The 23,874-nt window shown below is 37.1% G+C and overlaps 1 long non-coding RNA gene across 2 annotated transcripts in view; it reads right to left on the reverse strand.

Moving 5' to 3' along the window:
- Nucleotides 1-310: 310 nt before the first annotated feature.
- The window catches only part of LOC131280605 (uncharacterized), a 43,135-nt gene continuing 19,571 nt past the window's right edge, over nucleotides 311-23,874 (reverse strand). For both annotated transcript variants that reach the window (XR_009188266.1, XR_009188267.1), the window contains exon 3: nucleotides 311-4,010. This is a non-coding gene — a long non-coding RNA (uncharacterized lncRNA). The remainder of the gene's footprint in view (nucleotides 4,011-23,874) is intronic.

The raw sequence follows: 23,874 nt of genomic DNA on the forward strand, positions 1-23,874 counted from the left end.
CATTGGACTCACCAAGGATGACTAACAAGGAGAAGATGACTGTCAACTACCATCTCAAGGAACAGAGAGTCTTCAACTGCAAGCAAGAAAGTCCCGTCCATCTGCCCCATGGGATCTAAGGCCCCTCACAATTAGAGGTGGAGTGGGCATCACTATCCCAGAATCCTCAGGATTGGGGAATGGATGATATACTAGAGTAGATTTACAGTTGTTCTACTGTAGGCTAGTTGTGATCCTAGCAATGAAAGAACTTTTTAAAAATGTTTTTATTTATTTCTCTTCCCTTCTGCCCCCCCCCCACCTTGTCTGCTCTCTTGTGTCCATTCACTGTGTGTTCTGTGTCCCTTGCATTCTTGGTGGCACCAGGAATCTGTCTCTTTTTGTTTTTGTTGTTGCGTCATCTTGCTGTGTCAGCTCTCCGTGTGTGCGGGAACCACTTCTGGGCAGGCTGCACTTTTTCACGTGGGGCAGCTCTCCTTGCAGGGCGCACTCCTTGTGCATGGGGCTCCTTTATGTGGGGACACCCCTGTGTGGCATGGCATTCCTTGCATGTGGCAGCACTGTGGGTGGGCCAGCTTACCATATGGACCAGGAGGCCCTGGGTTCGAACCCTGGACCTCCTATATGGTAGGCAGATGCTATCAGTTGAGCCACATTCATTTCCCAGGAAGAACATTTATCATGGATGTGGAGGCAGTGGCCACTGGATGTTCTGAAGGAAGGGAGAGGGAAAAATAGGTATAATTTAGGGACATTTTTGGGACTTGGGAATTTATCCTGAATGACATTTCAGTGACAGATACAGGCCATTGTATATCATGTAATACTTGTAAAAATGTGCAGAAGACAGTGTAAACTACAATGTAAACCATAATCATTGTTTAGTGGCAATGCTCCAAGATGTGTTCATTAATTTGACAAATGTACTGTTGTAGAATTTGAGAGAAGTTCAATTATTTGAGTATAGAGAGGCCAGGACTCAGGAATGATTTTGAGAAGGAAAAATGGTTTATTGATGGCCGGCTGGACTCGGGAGCTTTCTGTTTGAATCCCGAGCCCTGAACAAGATTTTCAAATGTCTTTTATACAGAGAGGAAAGGCCAAATGGTCCCTTTGTTTCAGTTCTCAATAGGCTTCAATTAGCATATATATCTTCCACATCTTAGGTAAGCTTTTAGCATGGACTCCAGATATTCTAGATAAGCTTTTAGCATATTTTGTTTTTGCATTTCCCCTAAATACTTAAAGTTTATAGCCCTTGCATTGTTAAACTGTTTCCTGGGACTGGAGCCGTTGCCATTGTCCCTAAGGGCAGGACTGCAGCCTCTTACCATTCCACACCATAGCCTTCAGCTTAGGTTATCTCTGAAGAGACAAAGAGCCTTCCACCCATAGCCCACATCATTCCCCCCTTTTGCCAAAGTTTAACTTGCTAAGCTTTGGCATAATTATTGTTGGAGCTATGAGGTGGATGGCTGTTTGTTGTTTTGATTGATTATTTATCAGTCTTTAGTACAGCATTCAGGACTGTTTTTAGAAGTTTAGAACTTTTTATTCTGGACAGCAGAATGTTGGGCAGGGGCCTCCTGCAGTTATTCTGCTGCCACTGGCACTCATGTGGATTTCCAGTCAGGTTCCAGATCCATCTATTACTTTTATTTTACTCTTAAAGAGTTTACACCTTTAATTTAAAAGGGGTGCTGAAGGGAGATGATCTCTTTTCTGTAACTGCTTCCTGCTGGCCATGGGCTGTAGTCATTGCCTAATAAGGTGTAAAACTCTTATTAATTTATTTTAACTGGAGGAAGATGGATCTGGCATTCTGTACGAAGTTGGATGAAGTTTTCATATGGTTAATAAGATGTTCACTCTGAAAGAAACAAACTTAATTAAAAATTTGGAATACCCATTTTTAAAAGAGGACATTGGATTACAGAGGTAGACAAGGTTAGGTGCCTATAAAGATGGCATTCCTTCTTAAAAGCTGGTGGGAACAGCATATATATTCTTTTTTTTTTTTGAGTTATTTATTTTTAGAGAAAAATTGCAACAGACACTTAGCTTTGTCTGAAGACACATTCCAAGCTGTTTAATGATTGGCAATCATTTGCTCTGTCAGATGCTCCTGGTTAATTGGCACTCCTTGGGCAACTAACTGGCTTCACTCAGGATTAAAACACTAAGTTGGAAATTCTCTTGGTTTTCACCTGTGGAGTGATTAGAACTACAGAATAAAGGTTTTTTTTACACCTTGGTTTTAATTGTACAATTTTTAGCAATTTTGACTTGTTTAATAGGTGACTCAACATCAGCAAGCAAGCCTCACCTTTGCTACACAGCAGAGTACAATAGAATATAGAAGTTGACTGAGACTGGCTGAGACTGCCACCTTATTCTATAGACATATTATTAACTGTTTAGAAAATGATTTTACCAGGAGTTTAACATGTCTAATATACTTCTGCACTTGATCCAAAATAGAAAAGATAACATTACAATTATTAGGCATATATTTAGTACAAGATAAAAGTACAGCACTTAATATTAACTAATGTATTACTTAATGCATAAGGATTCAGAGTTGCAATTATTAGTTTTGAGTTTTAGGTTTGTAATACCTTACATGTTATCTCTCCATGAGAGCAGGCCATAATGCCAATTGTGTTTAAGTTTCACTTACAGTATCCTGGTATCATGGCTCTACTTAGCATGTTCTTTAACGCAGTGAGCAAGTTGCAGCATCCTTCATCTCTATTAGAGAGATTTTCCAGTATTCTACTAGCCTGGTGCATAGTGCTCTCTGGCACTATGGAACAGTGCCAGTTTGGAGGCGATATCCATTGTATACTTGGCTGTACCGAGTCATTATTGGCTGCTGCAGGAGCTTGAAACTGCAATATAGTTTCCATCGACTTCAGGAGCAGAACCAGAGACTGATATAGCACATATTTTAATTGAGGGGTCAGTGACCAGCCTAGCCAATAACTCACATGGAGAGGCCACCTGTAATGTATTCAAGGCCTGGTTTGAATGCACAAGAGTTTGACAATGTTAAAGTTTATTCTTTGTTTTTATATATATTTTAAACAACTTAATGCAACACATATATCAAATGACTGTTTACTTACACAATTTTACTATGAAGATAACAGTAGGTACTTTACTTTAGTAATAGAGGAAAAAAATTATTTTTCATTGTTAAAATGAAAACAGAATATTTCCAGTAGAATCAAGAGAACTTTTTATTACCATTTACTTAAATGTGTACTTTGCAGTGGCCTTCAGACAGGTTTATTATCATGAAGTTATTTCTGCTACTAATACCAATCTAAGTTTTTTAGTTAACAATGACTTCTACAACTAGAACTATTTAAACATTTTTAGTTTGGAAGATGTTTTACAAACTCTTTATAATTGACTATAACCACATTGACTAGCCACCTCATGTTTAAATAAACTTACTAAATTACAATTACCAATGAAAGAAATTTACTTTTTATTTAAGAGAGCATATCTACAATCTTTTTCCTTTAGCCTAATTTCACTAATGTGAACTTACAATTTTCATTACTGTAAAGATTTTGTACATATAATGTTAATTTAGTTTATAAATTAACTATGGGAGATTACACTCAAGTTAAATAAAATTGAAACCATAATAGTTTATGCAAGGAATGTTCTCTTTTTCCCTTACAGGAAGCTAAAAACTTCTTTTCTTTGTTTAAGTTATGAAAATTAATAATTTAAAAGCATACTGACTACCAGGTTTTAAAACACATTACACAATTATTTATTTATTTATTTTTATTTTTGAATCATAACCCAGGAAAGATCTCTCCATAGTTTTTATGGACTTTCCTTTACTTACTGAAATTTGTTAATAGAGCCACTAATTACCTTTATTTTGTTGGAAAGAAATCTTTTGAAAGAAAATAAGGCTCACCAGATTGTGGAGAAGAATTTATTCTCAATCTTGCAAGAAGGTGCGCAGAGCCAGATATGGCTGGTGCCTGGAACAAAGAAAAATGACACAATTTATACTCCTAAGCCTAGCATGCAAGCTTTTCCTCTGTTTTTCCATAGAATGGATACTTCAGAAGTTACAGCTTATCTGAGATTTAACCTTCCCACGCAAAAGTTTGTGATTTAACTGCTTCCTCTATCACATTCCAACCATTTTAGTTTTTATCTGCTCCCCTTTGTCAAATAAGGAATAGAATTTAGTGCTGAAATGGCATTGACTCAGTCCTTCTTGGGCATCCTTCCACTGCCCATAGGACTGGCCTAAACTGGTTTCCTTTACTGCTGTCCAACCCGGGAGTGGGAGATTGAGGCAGCAGGCCGCCAGGTTACACCAATCAACAATTTTTTCCTTACGTGAAAATTAACCTAATCTTGTTTTTTTTTTTTTTTAATTTTATGGCTGACAAAAGGTTTAAACTGGGAAATTACAAGGCAAACTGATTTTTAATTCCCTAGCCTAGTAGATAGGTTTAATCTGCCACACCTAGTCTTGCCTTTAAAGCTCTTGCAAAGAGAAGGCCCTTTCCCAATTGTTTCTATAATCAGATTTCTATGACTTTTTCATCCTGCTTAGTTTAATTTGGGCTTTAAGAATATTTACAAATATAACTGTATATTTAATTTTTAACAATTTGAATAGAGCTCTTTTAAGAATTTTTATTTGTTAATTTGATATTATCCTGATGTATGAAGACATACACTGAGCATTTTTTTTTAAATGGGCAGACACAAAGAGTTAGACACAAACACAACTCATTGATATTACTTATAATTTGCATTATTTTATATACTGTTTAGCTTAATTAATTAGGGGTCCAGAAATACATATTAATATTACTTATATAACTGCATATTTAACCTCAACAATTTGAGCAAATAGGCAGATATAAATAGTTTGAGACAAAAACATAACTTTAATTACTTTAAACTTCTAATATTTACAAAACAAGTGTGACCGCAAACATTTCAAAGACTCCTGAAACTTTTCTTAATTTGCACTATGACCATGCAGTTTACCACAAGAATTTTCCTTCTTACTTAATGGATTGTAATAACCAAAATGTTCTCAATGCTTTAGCACCATTTTGTTTTAGAACTTTATATTTTACTTTGAAATTAGCAGAATTTTGGATAAACAACAAGATTAATCTTATATATTTACTGAGGCTATTTGAAGACTCAGGGAGACAGACGTTTCTCTCATGAATTGCCACTCTTAGGGACACTGACTGTCCAGGCAGGAGACTTCTCCCCCTCCACCCCTCTTTTGATTTTGGAGATAATAAAACTCCAGTGGTCATTTAACCTTATTCCATCAGGCAGCAATTTATTTGGTTTACACTTGAATTCATGAGAGAAAGAGTTACTAATGCCAGGAGAGGAGACAGTGATGTCCCAGCTCTTCTCAATTATGAAATAACCATAGGCAAAGGCAAAGGGTGAGGTTAGGCTTGAAGTAACCATAAACAAAGGAAAGGTTAGTTTAGAATTTATACTTAAATAATAGTTTCAGGCTAAATTCACCCAGCTATAATTTCAGTTATTGTCTTTCCACTGTTTTATAATATAAATGCATTTATAAATGATTTTAACTCTTAGTTACAGTTTTTATTAGTTTTTTAAAAACCTATTAATTTTATAACATCTTTAAATACCTTTCATTCGACTTATAACATATTAAATGAACTTAACCATTACTTTAATTTTTCTTTTAAAGTAAAAGATTAAATCTCTTGCAGTTAGTTTGAAATAAAAAGCTACTTTTCAGGATTTGATTTCTAGAACATAAATGTTTTTTTTAAAAGAGGTAACACTCTTCTTCAAACACTGAGGAAATAATGAGGTTAAAGCACAAGAAGCTATTGATAAAAGGTTTTCTTTGTATATTGACTTTATTCAATTTTAATCATAAAAATTTTCCTTCCACAAACCTTCTACACTTTCAGTATTCATTCAGGTTTTTTCCCACACTCTACTCTTTCCAATAATCAGTTATTTTATCTCAGAACAAAATCATCTTCTGTTTCCTTAACAATAAAAACACACTCCATATATCCCACATACTAAGTTACCAGGCAAATTTCTTACAACATATAATTGCCATTAATACTAAACAAGCTTGTTAAAATAATGAACTTTTCTTCACTTTAAATACTTAGTAGCATGTAATACCAGAAACAGTTTTTTTGGAAGCAAGTTGGCAGGGGAGACTGGCTGCCGAATAAGTTTGTTATAAAATTGCCTTTTATTATTATCAATTCAGTTTTTGTTAAATAATGACTTTTTGCAATTAGCCATTTAAATACCTTAATTTAAACAATGCTTTGTAAAACTTTTATAATTATTTATACCCTTAAGACAAATTTTACCTTCACAGAACACATTCTCTTACTTAAAGTTACTACAATACCTTCTAAGAACCTGGGCAGAATGCAAAGATATTTTGGCTTTGACACCCTAGGGAGGGAACCTTACTGCATTTATTTTGATTCTGCTTTTTACCCCCTTCCAGGCAGTCGGGCGCACCACAATTAAACAGGAATGCAGCTTATGAATAGAAGGTGTGGACTCACTGGAAAGGGGCAAGCTGCTCCCCCCTTTCCAGCTTTTAGGCTAAAATGGGCAGAGAGAACCTACTCAAATTCAGCAACTCTCCAGGGGACCCAGCCACCCTGACTGGGGCAGCCCCAACAAACTTGGGTGCATGGTGCGGACACAGATGGCCTCCAAGCCTCGGCAAAGGGCCAGACCAGAGACAAGACAGCAGAGCATGCACAAACATCTAGACTCCGCAAACATCCAGACTCCTCAGCTTTTGCCTCAGAATCATTTCACCCCCTTGCCAATGGCAAGGGAGGACTCCAGCTCAGCTGTAATTCTACTTTACATAAGGACACAACTCCAACACTAGCATTGAGCTGACACAGACAGAAGCACAAAGGTTACTAATTTGACCCACAAGTTTATATATATTTTCACCACCCCGACAGCCATCACAAACCTCAGAACACTTAACATTTGGTATAAAGCGAATTCATTCACAATTTAGCACCATAACAAAAGATTTCAGCTAGACTTTTTCCACTGTTTAAACTTTACACCCAGACCAAGCTCCAGTAGAAAAGCCGATCCATTTTTTTGTAACCAAGTTTGTTTGTTTGTTTTTTTAATTCAGACCAATTTCCAGGACGTTAGGACTTGAACCTATAAATAGCCCTTCCTATTAAAATCAAGCCTCCACTCCTTTAGTGGATATAAGACTAGTACCAGATTCTAACATGCAGTTAGAGAAACCCAAAACACCAGGGCTTTTTCCCAGTTTTTTCTCCAGGACATTAGGACTCGAACCTATAAACAACCCTTCCTATTAAAATCGAGACTCCACTCCTTTAGTGGATATAAGATCAGTACCAGATTCTAACATGCAGTTAGACAAACCCAAAACACCGGGGCTTTTTCCCGGTTTTTCTCCTTTTCCCAAGCGTAGAGAGAACGGCTTCCCCCCAACCTTTTGGGGCTACTAGGGTTCTCTTGGGAGGTGATCAGCCTCCCCTTCCTAGCAATTAAAGCTAGGGCCTTCCTGACTGTGCTCACCTGGGGAGTCTTACCTTCTTCCATGTTCAGAGTTCTTTTTTGTTTCCAGAATCTTTCTCTTCAGACTTTCCATTGCCCTCAATTTTTGTCGGGAAGATTCTGGTGGAGCCCAGATCTTTTCTGGATTAAATTTAATTCAGGGGCACCCGGATTTGGGGTTCACCCGAATCCTCCCGGCTTCCTTGGGGATTTGGAAGGGGCAGCAAAATGCTACCATCTCTGGCCTTCGTTTGTTGTCCCACCAGAGTCACCAAAAATGTTGTAGAATTTGAGAGAAGTTCAATTATTTGAGTATAGAAAGGCCAGAACTCAGGAATGATTTTGAGAAGGAAAAATGGTTTATTGATGGCCGGCTGGACTCGGGAGCTTTCTGTTTGAATCCCGAGCCCTGAACAAGATTTTCAAACGTCTTTTATACAAAGAGGAAAGGCCAAATGGTCCCTTTGTTTCAGTTCTCAATAGGCTTCAATTAGCATATATATCTTCCACATCTTAGGTAAGCTTTTAGCATGGACTCCAGATATTCTAGATAAGCTTTTAGCATATTTTGTTTTTGCATTTCCCCTAAATACTTAAAGTTTATAGCCCTTGCATTGTTAAACTGTTTCCTGGGACTGGAGCCGTTGCCATTGTCCCTAAGGGCAGGACTGCAGCCTCTTACCATTCCACACCACAGCCTTCAGCTTAGGTTATCTCTGAAGAGACAAAGAGCCTTCCACCCATAGCCCACATCAGTACCACAGAATTGAAGGATGCTGCTGATGTGGGAAAATGTGGGATGGCTAGGGAGCAGGGCATATGGGAATCCCCTATATTTTTTGTATAATATTTATGTAATCTAAGTTACTTCTAAAAATAAAAAAGTGTATTAAAGAAAAAAATCTAGGGACTATATAACAGTGATTTTGTTGGTACATGAGGATTTTGGTTAATAATTCATATACAAGAATGTTCCTCTATTATAAGATGTTAAGAATATGGTGATGCATGGAAAAAATACAATCAATGTAACTTACAGGCTATAGAAAATGGTAATACTCTAATATATTTGTAGAAAAGGCAAAGAAGGTACTATGTTAATGCAAAAGGTCAAAAAAAAAAAATGTGAGATTTAGTTTTATTGCTGTAGCAGTTGTGAGAGAGGTTCAATTATTTGCGTATAGAAAGGCCAGGACTCAGGAATGATTTTGAGAAGGAAAAATGGTTTACTGATGGCTGGCCAGACTCAGGAGCTTTCTGTTGCAAACCTGAGCCCTGAACAAGAATTTTGAGTTCCTTTTATACAGAGAGGAAGGGTTAAATTGTTCTTTGTTTCAGTGCTCTATAGGCTTGAATTAGCATATATCTTCCACATCCTAGGTAAGCTTTTAGCATGGACCTTATACATTCTAGATAAGCTTTTAGCACATTTGGTTTGCATTTTCCCTGAATATTTAAAGTTTATAGAGTTTGCATTGCTAACTGTTTCCTGGGACTGGAGTCATTGCCATGGTCACCAAGGGCAGGACTGCAGCAGCCTCTTACCATCCCACACCCAGGACAGACAGCTTAGGTTATCTCTGAAGAGACAAAGAGCCTCCCACCAAAAGCCCACATCATTATGAGATGTGTATTAGTCAGCCAAAGGGGTGCTGATACAAAATACCAGAAATTGGTTGGTTTTTATAAAGGGTATTTATTTGGGTTAGGAGCTTACAGATACCAGGCCATAAATGTAAGTTACTTCCCTCACCAAAGTCTATTTTTACATGTTGGAGCAAGAGGGTTGCCAACGTCTGCAAGGGTTCGGGCTTCCTGGGTTCCTCTCTTCCCGGGTCTTGCTTCTCTTTCCTCTGTGTGCTTACTTCCCAGGGCTCCAGCTTAAGGCTTCAGCATCAAACTCCAACATCGAAACTCCAAAAACCCTGTAACTCTGTCTTTTGCCATGCCTTTTATCTGTGAGTCCCCACCCACCAAGGGGTGGGGACTACACACCCTACTGATACAAGATGTTTCCTAGATTACCAAACTAATCTCATATGCCAAGAGGAAAAGACCAGTTTACAAACATAATCCAAGAATTCTTTTTGGAATTCATCAGTAATATCATACTGGTACAAGATGTGACTATGATCAAGCATTTTTAAATTTTCTTCATGAACAAGGAGACCTTGGTCATGTCATTTAACCAATCTGTGCTCATTCATATATCTGTCTGAACACTGGAGAAACAAATTTGTTTTTAGAATTAAATGAGATAAATGTGCCTGTACAGAATTTGTTAAGATAATGCTTCCATAATTTGTTAAATTGCCTTTTGTCTTTTATTTTATTTTATTATTTTTTTGAAGTTGAAATAAAGTTTACTTAAAATTTTAAAAAATCCATTAAGAGTTTTGGCAGCTGCCATTTCCTCCTCTTTTCTGACAAAAGTAAAACTATTCTTGTGAACCACTTCTCTGAGTGGCTTGTTACACTTTGAAATTTAGTATAATTATTAACCTTGGGTCCTCAGTTCTCTGATAGTCTCAAAGAGAGTTGTGACGTTGTGAATCATCTAATTTTTTTCTTTTTGGGGTGCGAGCAGTGATCTCCTTCCACATTTTCAATTAAAGAAAAACTGAAATGGTCATTTACTTGTAAGTTTTTATAATTATAATCTGTGGAAGTAATTGCTCAACTTCTTCACATCAGTATTACCAGATTTCCTGCCCCTTCCCCTCCCCATACACGGAGTTTTGACCTTGATCCTTTATATTAAGGAGGAGGGACTGGGGGAAGCAGAAATATATCTTAAACTATTGTCACAAGGCTCTTATTCTTGGTAATAACATTGGTGTGGTTGCAGTAATGCCTAACAGAGTAAGTCATTTAAAAATAAAAAGCCAGTAGGCAATTGATAAAGAGGCCAGAAACAGATCCCAAAGTGTGAATATCATAAGTCCTTACTAATTTATGTGAAAAAATTCTGTTCTAGCAGGTTTGCACCTTTGTTGGTTCATCCTGTGTGTAGAAATTCCATAAATGGATCCACCTGCAGGTTCTTTTCCAGATGCCAGGGAGATCAATCATATTTACATAAAATGCTCTGAGGGCCCTTGTGGTACTAGAAGGGAGTTTCTCAGAGTTTCATCTCAAAGGTGTACCCCACTTCCAACAATTTCTGGCTCTCCTCTTGCCACTGCAGCCCTCTATTCCCTTCTCTATCTCTGTACTTTCTTTTCCTTCACTTTGGCTCTTAGGATCTCTGTGTAAGTGCTCTTAGTTTCCCAACCTGTGTTCCCATGCCTTTCTCTCTGGCCAGCTCCAATTATTTTGCTTGTCTTACAGCCCATTGCCCTCTCCAGGGTCTTCCATTGTATTCTGTAGGAAATACTTCTTTCTCTTTGCAAATAGAAAGTCATTTCAAGTAGAATTCCCTCTTTCTGAGGCACTGGAATCCAGGAACTACCCTGGGAACCACTATCATCAGGATAGTGGCCAAGACTGTGTTTTCAACTTTCCTTACAGTAAATGGTTTGTATTTCAAAGAAAAAAAAAAACATTTTCTCTAACACTTCACTTGCCCCTGCAGGGTGTTTATTTATGGGGCTGCTAGCAAGTTACCATCACATCCCTCATCAGAGAAGAGGATATTTTAATCCAAATTTGGGAAACCTGGGTCTGGACCTCACTGTCTACCCTATGGAGAAGTCCCGTGAATTTTAGCATCTCTTTTGCTAACTTAGGAAAGTCATTGAGTAGTCCTGAATTCTGTAGTTAATGGGCTTGTGTAACTAAAAGAAGAGACACGTGGGTAGATACTTTCTCATTTACTGAGTGCTGACCGGTTCAGGGCAAATTTCATAAGGGCAGTGTACCTAGAGGAGAAGAACAAAGGCTCAGAAAAGAAAATCCTTGTTTTGAGTATAAGCGCCATCATTTACTAACCTTGTGACTCTGGGCAAGTTACTGTAACCTCATTGAGCCTCAGTTTACTCAGCCATAAGCGTGGATAGTCATAATGCTCTCACAGGACTGCTAAAAGGACCAAATGAAATAATATATGGATAGAACTTTACTCAGGACCTGAAACATGGTAAATATTCAAAGAATATTTTTTAAATTAGAATTTTAATGACAATAAAAACTGCATTTTTATTTTTTCAAATGTACTTCTAAGATATCAAGCATAAGACTGTTTCTTATGTATGTCACAATTATAATGGTACAAAGCAGGCATGGAAGTGAAATCTGAGAAACCTCAAATCTTAAATTGACATTTCACAATTGCTTATGATATAATCTATTAATTCCTCTAATACCTAAATATCAAATGGTGCAAAGAACGTAATATTTATATACTTTAGAATTACTTTACCTTATTGTTGCTTGTTATTCCTGTATGTGGTTCACTGTGAGAATGCAGAACTTATTAAGGGAAGACTGTAAAGTTAGCTTCACAGAGGTCTGTTTAGATGACAATGACTTCACAGCACAATGTTAGTTTGTGCGGTGAAAAACAATTTATTGAAAATGAAGAAAAATGTAAATGACTCCTGTAAAGAAATTAAATTAATGTTAGGTACTAGAACACAGATGTTTTGTGTGCCATACCTATGCAACCATGTCATTAAATTCAAATCTCTAATTAACTGACATCTGTTTCTTGTTCAACTTTGAAATGATTCATTGAAACCATTTTCAGAAACAAGTACACTTGTGAAGAAAAAAAAAAATGTTCCTGACCTTTTCTCCCCCTCTATTTTTTCTTCTTCATTATTATTATTTTTAAAAACTGACTGACTGGCTTACTCAACAACTCAGAATTAAGACATATCTGACACTTCAAAGTCAGCCCGTCTTATTTCTTAGCATCAGAATCTGTATCAACAAAAGATTCTATAATAAAATCAAACACAAAAATAACATTGAGTCATGAAAAACAGGTTGCTGAAACTTCGGCAAGATAGTCTAATTAATTTTAGAAGAAAAGCAGATGAGTTCATTTTGGCCTGGCCCTGAAACTCAGCTTCTATTTATCAAGAAATATTAACATTTCAATTTATTTAAGCAAATATTGATTGAACGTCTTTCTATCAGAGAGGTTGCTGTATTGCAGTGAGAAAAAAAAAAAAGACTTGAATAAGACAGGCTTTTTTCCAAACTCTAATTCTGATACTAACTTTGCAATTTTGGTAGTTAGTTTCTCTGAATTCCATTTTGTTTGCCCATAAATGGCAATAATAGAGACCAACATCATGGGATACAGTGAAGAGTGACAAAGAATGTTTTTATGTGTGCCACTAAGGTGTATTATTCATAATAGCTGTTAATAAATGGCAATGTAAAATACTTATTTTTATTAGTAGCTACTCAACACATAGCATGCTTCCTATATGTTGTCAATTTCCTACAATATGTAGTCTACCTTGACATGACAGAAGCCAGGAAATTTGATTAATTATCGTATGTCCTAGGATCCTACAATCAGTTTAATTCAGGGGGCCTTAGATATAGATGTGAACAATGTGAGGAGATGGTCTCAACGGGAGGGAGATGTTTATCTTCTGTCAAACACAAAGAACCACCCAGTTGATTTGATGTGGTGGATGAGAATCTTCTTCCATCCAACTTTCCTCATTGCTGAATCAGTGTTTTCATGGTGCAATTAGGTTTTGCTCTTGTCTGTTTGGCTTCAGAGGTTGGCTCTCACAGCTGCCTAAATTCATTCAAGAAATTCCTGTTTTGGTTTAAAGTAACCACAGTTTTTCTGTGGTTTATAATGAATAACCCCAACTGATACAAGTTATAAAAGATCAGAATTTGATCGTGTATCCTGCTGTTCAGTGAATGGGCCATGAACTAGCAACAGTAGCATCACCTGGGAGCTTATTAGAAATGATGAGTCTCCAGAAATAATACTGAATCAGACCACTGAATGAGAATCCAAGTTCTCCAGAAACTTCATGTGCACATTAAAGTTTGAAATGCACCAATCTAGGAGAAAGAATTCAGAATTTTAAGATCTAACCACCTAGTATATTCAATATTATATTACACTATTTCAGAGATTTAGAAAATAATATTACTATAATTTTTTATTAAACTGAAACAATGACAAGATATTATAGTACCATCTAATAAAGAGAAGTATATGCTAAATTTAGAGTAAGGATTTATATACAGTTATCAAATCAGATATATGTATGCGGAAATTTATTTTTTTGTATAGCTCTTCATAGCCTCATTTGGTGAGGTTTCTTTTACTTTACCTTAAAAATTCTTTCTTTATAAATATATAGAATGAAGATATATGAACTGTGTTTTGTTCATGTCTTAGTATATACCAAATAACTCAGAAATATTTAAAATTAGCAATGCTACAAGTAAAGAAATGGATATACCTCCATTTGCCCAAAGCCATCAATAAAGAAGCCCTATCTGAAAGTTGAAGACAGAATCATCTAAGAGATGTAAATTCAGGAGCAGATGTGGCTCAAGCAGTTGATCGCCTGCCTCCCACACGGGAGGTTCTGGGTTTGGTTTCTGGTGCCTCCTAAAGAAGACAAGCAAGACAGCAAGCTGATGAAAAGGGCTGGTGTAGCGAGCTGACACAATTAGCTGATGCAATGAGAAGGTGCAATGAGATGACACAATGAGACACAATGAGGGACCCGACAAGTAGGGAGCAGATGTGTCTCAAGTGATTGGGCACCTCTTTCCCACATGAGAGGTCCCGGTTTCAGTTCCTGTTTCCTCCTAAAAGAAGACGGGCAGACACAGCACACAACGAGCAGGCACAGAGAGCAGACAGCAAGCACAAACAATGTTTGGGGGGGGATAAATAAATAAAAATAAAATTCTAAAAAGTAAATTCAGTGAACTCAAGAGATATAGGCAGGTTTTTAAAAATTAACAACTCTTTATCATGTTCTAACTTCTTGCATGAATAGCAACACTATTCCATTTTTTATACATAGCATATATTTACAGAAAATAAAAATAATTTTTTAAAAGGAAAGGAAATAATTTTTCTCATCTCCTTTCCCAAAAACCCAAGTTAAAATATACTGACATGATGTCAGAATGTATTTCCAAAAACGGGGACACTCAACTAACTGCATTCTTGCTAGAAAACAACAATCAAAGCATATTAAATTTAATATGGATTGTATTTAATCCAAAAGCAATCCATGCCAAATATATTAATTGCATTTAGATTAAATTATCCATTATGATGAAAATTTGGTTTCTTAATGTTCATGTTTGGGAAACTTGGCAGAAAATACTTGCTGATTCTGAAGTGAAATCTTTAGGTACAATGAATACAAATACCTAGTGGGTTTGAGCAGGATAAAATATTTCCCAAACTCAGTGATTTTATTGAGATTAATTCTCAGTGACCTCAAAATAACCTTTCTTGACCCATGGAAATATACACTTAGCTATTCATTTCTTCCTTTACTTCTGGAAATAATTTCTTTTATACCTTATGTTAAAATGGAGTTGATTTGGAATAATATATTAGCATGTTGGATCAAGTCCTTTTAGGAATGGGTCAGGAAAAAATGTCAGGGGATGAGGAATCTCTCAATATCATCCTCTTGGAGTTTTGTATTATGACATTTATGATCTGTTATGACATTGCATGAAATTACCACCTCCTCATTCTCTCCAACTTCCCAATCACAGCCCATGGGAGTAACCTGATGCTGAAAGCATCATTTTATAGCTACAATCATAACTTATAGCAAGAATGGCAAAAGGAAAGGAAGGAAAGAAGAGAGGGAAGGAGAAATGGAGGGAGGGACAGAGAGAAGGAGGGAGAATGGAAGGAAGGAAGGAAAGAAGGAAAAGAAAGGAAAAGAAAAACAAACAATAGAATACATCTCCTGTCCTAAATCTGAGTTAGACTTAGGAGAGGAGGAATTCGTAAGAGGAACTTTGCCAACTTCAAGATTTTCTGGAGATTCTTTCCTGCTAAAATATAACAGCTTCATAGATTTAGCCCATTTAATTTTAATTGGACCACATTAATTTAAACATTACATCCTTTATACCTTTTCTCCAGAAATAAGTAGTTCAATCAGTCTGTGGAGATTTACATAGTTTGCTAGTAAAGATTTTGAAAGAAAACACTGGACTTCTCAATTAAAATCTGAAATTGAGTTTTATAAAGTATTTAGATGGTCTCCAAGAACAATATTGGAGGAATTTAGGTAAGGAATTTATTTGGGGTGAATAGACAAGTTTGCCATGACTTTTACCTGCCATACCTTATTTTCATAAAATTGCTACTCAATAATATAGGTATGTTTTAGTCTGTTGCTTTTCTATTCACTGGTTGATTATGGTAAAGGAATTTCTGATTCTACATTTGCATTATTTTAGAAAGTGGGACAAAGATTATCCTTATTTAAGCTTTTAGGTTTCATTCTGTCAAATATTATTAGAATTTGAAAGCAAAGTTTAATATGGAATTGAAAGCAAAGAAAAAATATCCTCTGTAAATTTTAAATCATGTCACCTCTTTTCCTAAGAATTTTCTTTCCCTTGGTGTCTCAGTTGTGAAAAAAATACATCAACAATAAAACAAACCAGGATTATGAATAGGTTTTGTAAATTACAAAACTCTGCATCCTTAAATAAAGTATTATTAATCACATCTCAAGGGCAACAAATAACAGTTTATCCTTTTTTTGTTACCACCTTATCTACTTTGTTTACAATGTCTAAAAACCCAGAGTATGACAATTATGCTATACATAGTAAAGCACATTGTTAGTGTTTATAAACTTCACTGACAATGTAGGACAGAAATTTTTAGACAGACATATTGCAACATACTTAAAACAAATTAGTCTTTCTATCTTTTTCTTATCCCATCATGATTTTCCAACTTCAATAAACTTGATATGAGAACACGTGTTTTGATTCCACCACTAATTGGAATGATGCTTCTAATTTCTGCTCTTTTCTGTCTTATGTATACCTTCCCAACACACCTAGATACTAATGTGCTAACATTTCCTAACTTTACCCTATGAAAACTTTTATAATATCTGTCTCTTCTTTCCTCCCTCCTATTAATTTCTTATGTAGTTTTGTGACTGTCTTTACCTTTACTCCAAATCACTAATTAAACACTTGGAACTTTTTATATGCAAAAAGTTTACGATAGTTTTTGGAATATATTTTAAATGTCCTTTAGGTTTTCTGTAACTTCATCAGTGATAAACATGTTAACAAAGTATTTTATTAGTATGATGCAAGCACATTTTATGCAAACTAAGCCTAGTCAAAGTCTTTGAATAATTGAAAACTTATGTAACTCAAGGCAAAGCATGACAAAAATACTGAATATTTTTATTAATATACAGAATAGTCACATAGCATTAACATAAACATAGTTTATAATTAATCTATTATTCCTCAGCTTAGCTTTGTAACTGTACTACTTTTGAAGAGTTTAACATGGTGAGGATTTTCATTCTATTAGTCGGCCAAAGGGGTCCTGATACAAAATACCAGAAATCTGTTGACTTTTATAAAGGGTATTTATTTGGGGCAGAAACTTACAATTACCAGGCCATAAAGTGTATGTTACTTCTCTCACCAAAGTCTGTTGCCATGTGTTGGTGCAAGATGGCTGCCTATATCTGCAAAGGTTCAGGCTTCCTCTTCCTCTTAAGGCTCCATGGCCCCAGCTTCTTCCAATATCAGTTGTAGGCTAGAATAAGTCTCATCTCTCTCCTGGGGCTCGTTTCTCTCCACGCCTACCTGCTCTGCTCTCTCCACAAAGCCAGCTGTAGACTATCAAGGAAATGACTCATTCCTCTTCCCAGGGCCTCTCCTGTGTCTAATGGAGCCTTCTCTCCTTCCTCACATAGCTGCTTTTCTGTGTGTTTGCTTCCCAGGTCTCTAATGTCCAAAAACTCCAACAAACTCCTCTGCCATGTAGTTTTTACCCTTTATGGGTAACATCCTACTGATGTGGCCCAATCAAAGCCCTAGTCATAATTTAATCAAGTAAAAGTGAAACCTCTGAATTCAATACAATCTAAGGGTATCACTAGCTGAGAGGAAGAGACCAGTTAACAAACATAATCCAATATCTATTTTTGGAATTCATAAATAATACTAAACTGCTACACTCATTATTTCAAATTTTGTTGATAAAGTGAGAATTATTTATGGTATATCATATTTTTCAAACTTATAAAGTTCTGGCATCCTGAAATTATATTTAAATATATAAAATGATGTGATAAAGGAATAAAATTAAATTACACTTGACTGTAAGAATAAGGTATCCCTTTTACAATTAAAAACATGGTAGTTTAAAGCTATCCTACTAAGTTCTATTCTGGTCATAAAAGTTTTAAAACAACTTGTGGTAGGCAGAATAATGGCCTCTAATATGCCCATGCTCTAATCCCCCCAAACCTGTGACTATGTTACTTACATGACAAAAGAGAGTTTACAGACTTGAATAAGGCTCTACCTTATTTTATTTCTTCTAGGGCTTCAATTGTGAGATCTGTTCAGTAGTTTTTAGCTCCATGGAACTCTTTTATCAAGACAAATCAGTAAGCCCTACTAAGAGACAAATAACTAGAATAGAACAAGAAATCTAAGGTTGGATAGAAGGAGAATTGAAAAATAACACAGCCAGGTTGGGATTGGCTGAAATGGATTGAATCATGCTCCCCACAAAGACATGTTCAATTGCTAAACCCTAATTCTGTGAGTGAACTTATTTGTAAGCAGTATATTTGAGGATCCTATTAGTTAAGATTAGGCCAAACTAAATCAGGGTGGGCCTTAATTCAATATGACTGCAGTCCTTGTAAGCAAAAGAAATTTGGACAGAGGAGTAGGAGACAGGAGAGAGAGGGCCATGTGATGGTGGTGGAGACTGAGTTACGGATTGCCAGCAAGTCCCCACCAGAATGCTATAGACATAAGAGAAAGTGTGATCCTGTGGGCACCTTAATCTTGGACTTTTATCCTCCAAAACTATGAGACAATAAATTCCTATTGTTTAATCCAAGTAATCTGTGGTATCTTGTTAAAGCAGACCTGAAAAACTAAGACAGTCTATTAGGAAAAAAAAAAAAAAAGTAAGCAGTTAAGAGTTAAGTAACTCTTCAGAAGTTAAATACCTGGATAGAATTAGTCGCTATAATTGTAATTAAAAACAGTTGAAATGGTTTTTCAGCGTTGGATCTGCTCAAAGCTCTAAGGAGTTTCTGGTTAAATTATATCAGCACCTTCCCAAAAATAATCATAAATCATTTGGTAGGATAACATTTATTGGGGAGGCAGGGTAGAAAATAAAATTTACTTGGAAGTGTCCCTGTTTTGTCACTTTTTTTTCAAGAGCCTAAAGGAATTGTTGGACATAGACTAACTCTCTTGGCAGGAAGTTGAGATGATAGCAATCAACTGCCAATAGATTAATTAGCAAGAGATTCCCCCTGACTGAGAAGAAAGAGAGAGAGAAACAGGCAAAGAAAGAGCCAGACCTGTTTGGATTCCTGAGAATTATTGGTCATTGTACTCTATCTCCCAATGATGGCACCATGATAATGGCAAAAGCTGAGAGAGATAACTGTGATATGTCAGGTCAGATGGCATTCCCAAACCCTATTTATGGTATGGAAGCAGAAATATAATCATTTAAAAACCCCATGTCCACCATGGAAAAAGCAATAGAACTATCGAGAGTGAAGGAGAATGGGGCTCTAGAATGATGGACATTTCAGAAGCACCCTGTGTGAAAGGCAAACCAAGGACCAGATGCCTCCATCCATGCAAATTCTTCCCAAGCATTTGCAATTGGGTCAAAATCTGAAACTGTAGCAATACCATGAAAATTAAACCATGGATATCAGTGAGGATAAATGCCCTGTCTCCTGGCAGGTTGGGAAGGGGGATCAAAATGGATATTAAATTGTTTTAATGGAAATGAAAAATTTGCCTGTGTTTTGCACTTTGATTTGAGGACACATTCCTATTCTTAGTGCTAATATTAATGAATATCTTGTGTAAGTCATTGTACTAAGAATTTGCATTCAATATTTCTTTAATCTCCACAATATTTTTTCATAAGTTATGTACCGTTCTTTCAATTGCATATTATATGAAGCAATTTCTTTAAATTGTATCCAAATCATTGTGTTAAATATATATTATTTATTAGAGAAATTGTAGGTTTACAGAAAAATCAGGCAGAAAATATAGAGTTCCCATATATCCCAGTCCCATTCATTTTAACCTTGATGTTGGTGTAATGAGAAACCTAAGGCTTAGAATTGTTAGAAACTTGCCTATGAGGAGTCAAATCCGGACTTATCGACAAGCAAAGTTGATTTTCCCTTCAGGCACACTACTTACTGCACTGAACTGCCCTGTAGACTGTGTAGACATAAGTAAAAACTAAGAGAGGTTTCTTTTTTTTTTTTTTTTTAATCTGGAGGCTTATCTTGTTCCTTTAACTGGGCCATAGCTTTCTGTTTCTTGGTATGGATTGTAATTTTTTGTTGGTGTCTTCGCATCTGGCTTACTAGAGTATTTTTCCTGGATGCAGTTTTTCTCTTTTGTTTAGGGCTTCCTATTCTTTCTCCCTTGCAGGTTGTGCAGTAGGAGCTAGGCATGTAGTTGGTGCTGTAAGCTGTGGAGGCTCAAGCTGCCCTCATTGCACCAGGGATCAGTGAAGTTTCTTCCAACTTTCTCCTTTGCTGGGGGTAGGGACAGAGTCACAGCTCTGTGGAATAATCCACGTGCAGGCCTAGACTGTAGTTGCCCAGAGAGACTGATGAAGCTTCACATCCCTTTCTCCCCTGCCTGTGGCAGGGATGAAGCTGCAGGTGTGGGCAGCAATCTATGCAGTACAGGTCCAAGATGACCACAGTTGCCCTGGTAGACTTCTGATTTTCAGTCTACGGCAGCCAAAGTTCCCTGCAGTTACCTATATAGGGTGGTGCTGGGCTCCTCAGCCTCCTCCCGGCCAGAGGCAGGGCTGAAGCCTAGGCTAGGGCTGCAGGCTGACCTGCGTGGAAGAAACTGGTTCCAGAACCTGGTTCCTGCCCACACTGAGAGTTTCAGTCAGCCTGGCTTCCCCTCGGGCTTGGGACAGAGTCAGAATGGTGGCCACTGGCCTCTTTCTGACTTGGCCTGGTTCACACCCCCCTGTTCCCAGGGTTATCTCTTAGCCAGCCAAGTCTACCAATCGGTAACCGAAATCGGCAGCCAACTGTCTCCTCCTCCCCTATTTCTGGGAAATAGAGCTCCCAATTCCTGTCACAGAACAGCTCCTGGGGTGGCTTGTGCAGCCAGAGTAGGACAATCACCGGCCTCTGTGGCTTAGCTGGTAATTTCCTGGAGAGGCTGGTGCAAGTCCCTGCAACTTCCTCCCTGTTGGAGGTGGCACTGGGGCCTAGGCTAGACCTGCAATATGATATGGATGGGAAGAAGCTGGCGTCCCCACCAGCACTGGGATTTTCAGTCCTCCCCGCTTCCCCTTGTGTCAGGGGTGGAGTTAAGATGGCAGCTCCCGGTCTCTTTCTGACCTGAAGAGGCTCAAACTTCAGCTGTTCTCAGGATTATATGATAGCCCACTGAATTTTCACACCAGTGACTGAAATTGGTGCCCAATCATCTCTTCCTCTCCCATTTTGGGGAAGTGGAGCTTTCAATTCCAGGTGCAGAACAGCTCCCAAGGTGGCTTGTGTCTCCAGTGGAGGATGGGCACAGGCCTCCATGGTGTGGAGATCTCTGCTTATCAGTCTTCTCTGCAGACGGGTATTCTCCTTCTTCCACTCCTTCAAGGAGATTGCAGGATGCTCTTCTGGCCTCCTGGAACCCCAAACAGGTGCTTCAGCTAGCTCCAGAGAGCTGTGGGTGTTTGCTAACTGCCCTGTAGCAGGAGCTGACTCTAGGATCTCCTTACTCGGCTGCCATCTTGTTGGTTCTCTCAAGGGAGGTTTCTTTTGAACAAGAAAAGAAGCATATGAAGTTGATGGGATTTCTCAGGAAGAGTATTGCTTGATGAGAAGAGCTAATATGGAAGAAAGAAGCAGAATGTGTGATATTCACTGCATTAGTTCATGTTTAATCTCTTTATTCCTTCAACCCAAATTGCTCTATGCATGTGGGAGAAAGCTTAAGGTAGTATATACCAAAGCATACTCTCTGGGACACTATTTCTACAGACTTTTGATAGGCATAACAAAAAGAGTTCCCAGGTCAGTCTAAGTTAAAGAAATATGGAGTTTAACAAGGTTAAAGTGAGTATGGGGGGCGGGGGGTGGCATGGGGAGGGCTCTTTATATTTCAGAATTCACAAAGTGTTTAATAACTGCAGGAATACTTAGTGGTTTGAATTAATCATCAGTGGAAATCTAGGAGGATTATGATTGGGAGAATTTTTAAACATAAATTTAAGTTAAAAAAATACTTAAAATATCTATTTGTGAATGCTTATATGTATATGCATTTATTTATTGTTATATGTATTGTGTGTTTGATTGTTTGTTAGGTACCCAGAGAGAACTATTGTGATGGTGATGTGGGCTATGGGTGGCAGGCTCTTTGTCTCTTCAGAGATAACCTAAACTATCTGTGACTTGTGGGTGTGGGATGATGAAAGGTTGTAGTCCTGCCCTTGGTGAGCAGGGGACAGTTTAACAATGCAAGGTCTATAAACTAAGTATTCAGGGGAAATGCAAAGCAAATATGCTAAAAGCTTATCGAATGCCTGAGGTCCATGCTAAAAGCTTACTAAGATGTGGAAATATATGCTAATTCAAGCCTATTGAGAACTGAAACAAAAGGACCATTTGGCCTTTCCTCTCTGTATAAAAGGGACTAAAAAATCTTGTTCCAGGCTCGGGATTCAAACAGAAAGTTCCCGAGTCCCGCCGGCCGTCAATAAACCATTTTTCCTTATCAAACTCATTCCTGAGTCCTGGCCTCTCTATACTCAAGTAATTGAACTTCTCTCAAATTCTACAACAATGGTATGTAGTTTATGGAGTACTAGTGTATTAAAAAAATGGGTATTCCTAACCAGCTAAAAATCTATTAATCCTTCTTTCTGTCCCCTATGGGGCCATTATTGGACCTGTCTGACCCTTTTACTTGGTTCTTTATCTTTGCTTCTGGATACAAACAGTAAAGCCTTGGGCTACTGGAACCTACATTCCCACCTGATCCTACCCTTAAGTCTTTGGAAAAGATATGGACTTTAAACAATAATAAACAGGCAAACATTCTACTGACTGTTACCTGGGAATTTCTTTGTGTGGTATTTTTGCATTTCTGACCTTAGGCAAGTCAGTCACTCTGCATCTCAGCTTACCCTTCTGAAAATGAGACTCTGAGCTAGAACAAACTAAAAGCTCCCTTTTACTCTATTTTTCTCCAAAATGTAGGAAGATTTTTAAATGTACTAGATTACCAGCCTGTTTAGTAGCCTCAGGATTCAGTGATCAATAAATTAGCCTCCATGATAATTTTTTCCAAATATTCTGGAAAGCTTGTTTGTAACTCTTTGCAATTAATTAAAAATGTGGAAATATGATAATGAGTACAGCTGGCATGGTGCCTAAATCCCCACATTCAATTAACCCCAAATCCTTTTTAAGAAATAATATATGAAGGTTTAAAAATGCCATTCATTTGTGAAACATACTTTTTTGACTTGGTCTAGAAATGCAAATTTACTGTGTCTCTCCCTACCCTCTCCCCTACTAATCCTCAGTCTCCAGAGAACCGCAGCCATCTTGCATAAGACCTATTACTGTTGCCCCACGATATTTTCCTGAGGTCATGTTTTTCTTTTTGTGCACACATTTACTAATCTATGAAAGCATATTTCTTGAGAAGAATATCTAAAAGGGAACATAGGGATATGGATCAATAGGAACCATAGCTTTAAAAAGAGACTTGTAGGAGACCATAGAAAATGTCAATAAGAAAACTCTTATCAGCTATACAGGATGTTGTTTAAGAAGTAAGTTTTGCCTTGGGGGCCTTTAACCCAATTATTCATTAACTGACAGAAAATCCCTGACCTGAGGGATAGTATTATTTCAGATCTGGTCTTTTTATTTTCCTTCCAAAGTTACAACATCTATATTTCACTGAACTGCTTCTAATAAAATTTCTTTTTTTGTCACTGTACATTTTCCAGAAAGTGATTAAATTGTGTCCAACAGGAAAAAGGTAGAATTTATTTTAAATGTTGTCTGAAGGTTACAATCTTATTAAAATCCCATGAATTTGAAAAAT

This window comes from Dasypus novemcinctus, chromosome 12, assembly GCF_030445035.2.
Source record: "Dasypus novemcinctus isolate mDasNov1 chromosome 12, mDasNov1.1.hap2, whole genome shotgun sequence".
NCBI lineage: Eukaryota > Metazoa > Chordata > Mammalia > Cingulata > Dasypodidae > Dasypus > Dasypus novemcinctus.